This window comes from Nerophis ophidion, linkage group LG08 (genome assembly GCF_033978795.1).
Source record: "Nerophis ophidion isolate RoL-2023_Sa linkage group LG08, RoL_Noph_v1.0, whole genome shotgun sequence".
Classification (NCBI taxonomy): Eukaryota; Metazoa; Chordata; class Actinopteri; order Syngnathiformes; family Syngnathidae; genus Nerophis; species Nerophis ophidion.
Window position 1 is genome coordinate 10,618,132 of NC_084618.1, and position 6,000 is coordinate 10,624,131.

Consider the following 6,000-nt stretch of genomic DNA (forward strand, 5'->3'; position numbering starts at 1 on the left):
GTAACACCCCAACAAGTTTTTCAAGTTAATCAACATTAAACTGCCTCCAGTTGTTGCTCGGAGTAAATAAAATGACAAAACTTTTCTTCTACATGTAAAAAGTGCAACATTAAACAGTTTCAAGTCAACTCCGCCTCATATTAACTTTTCTTCCCCCCCCCAGCCTGGCTAACTTGGCAGTAAGGGGATATATGGGCTTATTGTTTTTCCACCATAGAAGTGGGTCAAAATCTAGTTTTTAATGCAATACAGCAATCCTGCCACCCCGAACGGGACAAACGGTAGAAAATGGATGGATGGATGGTCTATAAAAACATTTGTCATTGCTTTAACCCGCCTGGCTGGCCGAGGAGAGGCTGCTTGAATGCGGTGGTGACGCTTCAAAGGAGTTAGCATGTTTGACGTGTTGGCAAAGGCATCCCCTACAGCTGCTGGACCTCCATTGTTGTATCGCACCGCGCAGCCAAAGTGTTCCCAAATGGGAGATGTTAACGAGGCGGGAGGGTCTTCCAGCTCTGGCTTTTACATGTTGTCCTAGCCCGGTCGCTGCTAGCCTGCCGTGTGTTGTGCCTCGCTCTGCATTGTTTACAGAACGTGCGGTGCGCTACTTGATATGTCCGTGTGGAAACTCGTTCGATACACCACCGAACCGAACCCCCGTACCGAAACGGTTCACAAACATTAATGGATTTCCTCCTGGTGGTCCGCCTCAAATACTACCTGTTCGCCCTTGCTCATAAACACTTTATAATGGGACTTTTCTGTGAACGTACAGTAGATCAATCAATCAATCAATGTTTACTTATATAGCCCTAAATCACTAGTGTCTCAAAGGGCTGCACAAACCACTACGACATCCTCGGTAGGCCCACATAAGGGCAAGGAAAACTCACACCCAGTGGGACATCGGTGACAATAATGACCCAGTGGGACGTCGGTGACAATGATGACTATGAGAACCTTGGAGAGGAGGAAAGCAATGGATGTCGAGCGGGTTTAACATGATACTGTGAAAGTTCGATCCATAATGGATCCAACACAGTCGCGAGAGTCCAGTCCAAAGCGGATCCAACAGAGCAGCGAGAGTCCCGTTCACAGCGGAGCCAGCAGGAAACCATCCCAAGCGGAGGCGGATCAGCAGCGCAGAGATGTCCCCAGCCGATACACAGGCAAGCAGTACATGGCCACCGGATCGGACCGGACCCCCTCCACAAAAGAGAGTGGGACATAGAAGAAAAAGAAAAGAAACGGCAGATCAACTGGTCTAAAAAGGGAGTCTATTTAAAGGCTAGAGTATACAAATGAGTTTTAAGGTGAGACTTAAATGCTTCTACTGATGACGTCGTAGCTCTGCTATTTAATACAGCCTAGTCCGCCAGAGAATAAGGAAATGCAGCAGTAGCGTTGCCAACTTAGCAAGTATACATAGATTCGGTTTCAAGTTGCTTTTTTGTGCCTTTCTGGCGACCAAAATGAAAGTATGTCTCGCTCTTCTCAACGAGCAGCGGGGTCCTACTGTGTGTGAGACACTAAAGGCTGAAAACTAGGACAGGAAGTCGTTTACGTCCTCGTCCCTGCGCCAGGTTTTTTTCTCAAGGTAATTGCCCGTGCAAAAGGAATGGTTACAACTCAGATTAAAGAGCACACACACTTTTTTTTTTTTTTTACTTTTTTAGTTGTTATTTTCTTGAGCTGGAATTTCAGAGGGGTTGCATAAAAGGTGTAGTCATGCATTTTTTACAGCAGCTTGAGAGCACGGCGCTCTTACAAGAGTGCAGAGGAGCACTGCAGTGGTTGGCTGAAGACGAAAAAGAAGAAGAAGAGTTTAGGTTTAAAGTGCCGGGGCGACGAGGACGAGGGCAGTCGGCCATATTGTCTCCATTAGCTTGAGTGCTGCCTGAAGTGGGGGATGGAGAATAAAATGAAAGCACAAGTGGGTGGTAATTAGAAACATTACCACCATGTCGGGGTTCATCTCTCCAGGTGTTTGACGCCGATTAATGTTCCCTGTTATGTTGTTACCGTGGCGATGGAGGCCCGCCATGACATCAACACTTCAACTCGATTCCCTCCTTAATGTCCGTAATAAGTGCTGATGTCGTCCATGTGTTCCCTGCGCGAGCAGCGCTAACCAGCGAGCTAAAAGCCATGAGCTGTCAAGTCACTGTCCAGCACTTCAGCCATGGATATATACTTTGGGGGCGGGGAGAGTACGGGGGGAACATTCCATCAAAAATATTGTTACACTATTGAATGGAGGCAAGTCAAACATTAGAGCCAGGTGGAAGTTTGTCCCTTTGGACCGCCCACAAGCTCATTGATTGGCCTTCTGGGGGTGCCTCAGCCATGGACATACTTAAGGGGAACAAAAGGGGCAACATGTCCCCTGCACTTTTTCAACAATATTTTTTCCACTGTAAAATTTAGAGTCCAAAAATATTGTTACTCTATTGAATGGAGGCAAGTCAAACATTAGAGCCAGGCGGAAGTCTGTCCCTTTGGACCATCCACAAGCTCATTGATTGGCTTTCTGGGGGTGCCTCAGCCATGGACATACTTAAGGGGAACAAAAGGGGCAACATTTACTCGTCACTTTTTAAAAAAAAACATTTTTTTCCACGGCAAATTTTAGCATCCAAAAATATTGTTATGCTATTGAATGGAGGAAAGTCAAACATTAGAGCCAGGCGGAATTTTGTCCCTTTGGACCGCCCACAAGCTCATTGATTGGCCTTCTGGGGGTGCCTCAGCCATGGACATACTTTAGAGGGGAACAAAATGGGCAACATTTACTCGTCACTTTTTTTAAAAAACAACATTTTTTTCCACGGCAAATTTTAGCGTCCAAAAATATTGTTACGCTATTGAATGGAGGCAAGTCAAACATTAGAGCCAGGCGGAATTTTGTCCCTTTGGACCGCCCACAAGCTCATTGATTGGCTCTTTGGAGGTTCTTCAGCCATGGACGTACTTTTTTTGGGGGGGTGAGGGAGAGGGATTGAACTCAAGTGGCAACATTTCCACTGCACTTTTTCAAAAATAATTTTTAACACTCCAAAGTTTAGCATTCCAAAAATATTGTTACACTATTGAATGGAGGCAAGTCAAACATTAGAGCCAGGCGGAAATTTGTCCCGTTGGACCGCCCACAAACTCATTGATTGGCTTTTTGGGGGTGCGTCAGCCATGGACATACTTAGGGGGGAGCTCAAGTGTCATCTTTTCCACTGCAGTTTTTCAAAAATATTTTTTTTTCCAATGCAGATTTTAGCGTCCAATAATATTGTTACACTGTTGAATGGAGGAAAGTCAAACATTAGCGCCAGGCGGAATTTTGTCCCGTTGGACCGCACACAAGCTCATTGATTAGCTTTTTGGGAGTGCGTCAGCCATGGACATACTTAGGGGGGAGCTCAAGTGGCATCTTTTCCACTGCAGTTTTTCCCCCAAAATTTTTTTTCCACTGCAAATTTTAGCGTCCAATAATATTGTTACACTAATTGAATGGAGGCAAGTCAAACATTAGAGCCAGGCGGAAGTTTGTCCCTTTGGACCGCCCACAAGCTCATTGATTGGCTTTTTGGGGGTGGACACACTTTAGGGGAGAACACAAGTACCAACATGTCCCCTGCACTTTTTCAAAAATATTTTTTTCCACTGCAAATTTTAGAGTCCAAAAATATTGTTACACTATTGAATGGAGGCAAGTCAAACATTAGAGCCAGGTGGAAGTTTGTCCCTTTGGACCGCCCAAAAGCCTATTGATTAGCTTTTTGGGGGTGGACACACTTTAGGGGGGAAAACAAGTGGCAACATGTCCCCTGCACTTTTTCAAAAATATTTTTTTTTCACTGCAAAATTTAGCATAAAAAATATTGTTACGCTATTGAATGGAGGCAAGTCAAACATTAGAGCCAGGCGGAAGTTTGTTGCTTTGGACCGCCCACAAGCTCATTGATTGGCTTTTTGGGGGTGGACATACTTTAAAGGGGAACACAAGTGGCAACTTTTCCACTGCAATTTTTCAAAAATATCTTTTTCCACTGCAAATTTTAGCGTTCAAAAATATTGTTGCGCTATTGAATGGAGGCAAGTCAAACATTAGAGCCAGGTGGAAGTTTGGCGCTTTGGACCGCCCACAAGCTCATTGATTGTTTTTTTGGGGTTGCCTCAGCCATGGACACACTTAATTTTTTTTTGGGGGGGGGGGGCGATTGAACTCAAGTGGCAACATTTCCACTGCACTTTTTCAAAAATATTGTTTAAAGTTTAGCATTCCAAAATATTGTTACACTATTGAATGGAGGAAAGTCAAACATTAGCGCCAGGCCGAATTTTGTCCCGTTGGACCGCCCACAATCTCATTGATTGGCTTTTTGGGGGTTCCTCAGCTGTGGACATACTTTATGTGGGAACCAAAAGGGCAACATATCCCCTGCACTTAAAAAACCAAACTGTTTTTTTACACTGCAAATTTTAGCGTTCAATAATATTGTTACACTATTGAATGGAGGCAAGTCAAACATTAGAGCCAGGTGGAAGTTTGTCGCTTTGGACCGCCCACAAGCTCATTGATTGGCTTTTTGGGGGTGGACATAGTTTAGGGGGGAACGCAAGTGGCAACATGTCCCCAGCACTTTTTCAAAAATATGTTTTTTTCCACTGCAAAATTTAGCGTCCAAAAATATTGTTACACTATTGAATGGAGGCAAGTCAAACATTAGAGCCAGGCGGAATTTTGTCCCTTTGGACCGCCCACAAGCTCATTGATTGGCTTTCAAATTAACAGATTAATCGAAGCATCAGAATATAAACTCTGTTCCAACCAAATTTAATTCTTGGTAGCCACCTTTTCTAGTGTCTAATAAAACCTTTTCTTAAGTTCCACAAGATCCTGGTGTGCATGTGAGAGACCAGAGTGCGTCTTCAAAGAAAACGGGGAAAGAGAGCAGAGGAGGCGGGTCCTCAGTCGCACTTTTACCCATAAAAATTTCATGAGGCTAAATCCAGACAGACTTTTAGTGTCGGTCGGGATTACAGCAGCAGCCTGAACATTCATCAATGATTCAAGTCCGAGAGAGATCCCGCCATGTTTTTTTATTTTATTTTATTTTTTATTTAAAGCAACATGCAAGCAGGGAGGAGTAAAACTAAATTGCTCACTTTTTCCTAGGTTGTGGTTAATCGATGCTTTGGTCACATGACCTCAGAAATTCTCTTCTTAGATCATCACTTGGGTTTTGACTTAACAAATGTTAAGGTGGTATTATTAAATAGGTTTGTGATTGTTTGGTTGTCAAATGTTAAGGTGGTATTATTAGATAAGTGCAATTAATTGGTGGTGAAACGTTAAGGTGGTATTATTGAATAAGTGCAATTAATGGGTTGTCAAATATTAAGGTGGTATTATTAAATAAGTTCAATTGTTTGGTTGTCAAATGTTAAGGTGGTATTATTAAATAGGTCTATAATTGATTCATTGTCAAATATTAAGGTGGTATTATTAGATAAGTATGTAATTAATGTGTTAAATGTTAAGGTGTTATTACTAAATAAGTGCAATTGTTTGGTTGTCACATGTTAAGGTGGTATTATTAGATAGGTGTTTAAAAGGTTTTCACATGTTAAGGTAGTATTATAAAATAGGTGTGTAATTTTTGGTTTGTCCCAATTTTAAGCTGGTATTATTAAATAAGTGCAATTAATGGGTCGTCAAATATTAAGGTGGTATTATTAAGTAGGGCTATAATTGATTCATTGTCAAATATTAAGGTGGTGTTATTAAATAAGTGTGTAATGAATGGGTTGTCAAATGTTAAGGTGGTATTATTAAATAAGTGTGTAAGTGTTTAGTTGTCAAATGTTAAGGTGGTATTATTAAATGGGTGTGTAATTTTTTGTTTGCCAAATGTTAAGGTGGTATTAATAAATAAATGCAATTGTTTGGTTGTCAAATGTTGAGATGGTTTTATTAGATAATTATGTAATTAATGGGTTGTC